Source organism: Eurypyga helias, unplaced genomic scaffold (assembly GCF_000690775.1).
Source record: "Eurypyga helias isolate BGI_N326 unplaced genomic scaffold, ASM69077v1 scaffold2440, whole genome shotgun sequence".
Taxonomy (NCBI): domain Eukaryota; kingdom Metazoa; phylum Chordata; class Aves; order Eurypygiformes; family Eurypygidae; genus Eurypyga; species Eurypyga helias.
Window position 1 is genome coordinate 4285 of NW_010226045.1, and position 242 is coordinate 4526.

A 242-nucleotide genomic window follows, 5' to 3' on the forward strand; every position below is an offset into this window, starting at 1 on the left:
GGCAATAGAACTTAAGCACCATAATGCAACTTCCTCATCATTCACAGAAGTACAAAGAAAGCCACATTTTACCAGGAACGGGACCATGAAATAATTATCCAAGAAATAGTTCAAATTACTGTGTTAATTACAATGTAATACTGAAAAACAACTCTCAAAAAACACATCAATAAGCATACTCACATTCTGTAAGATACCATAACAAACCCCTTAACTGTTTTCAGGTTTTGTGCTAAAGGAAT

The 242-nt window shown here is 33.5% G+C and overlaps 1 pseudogene; it reads right to left on the bottom strand.

The window, feature by feature from the left end:
- LOC104509303 overlaps positions 1-242 on the bottom strand; it is a 10626-nt pseudogene that overhangs the window by 419 nt on the left and 9965 nt on the right.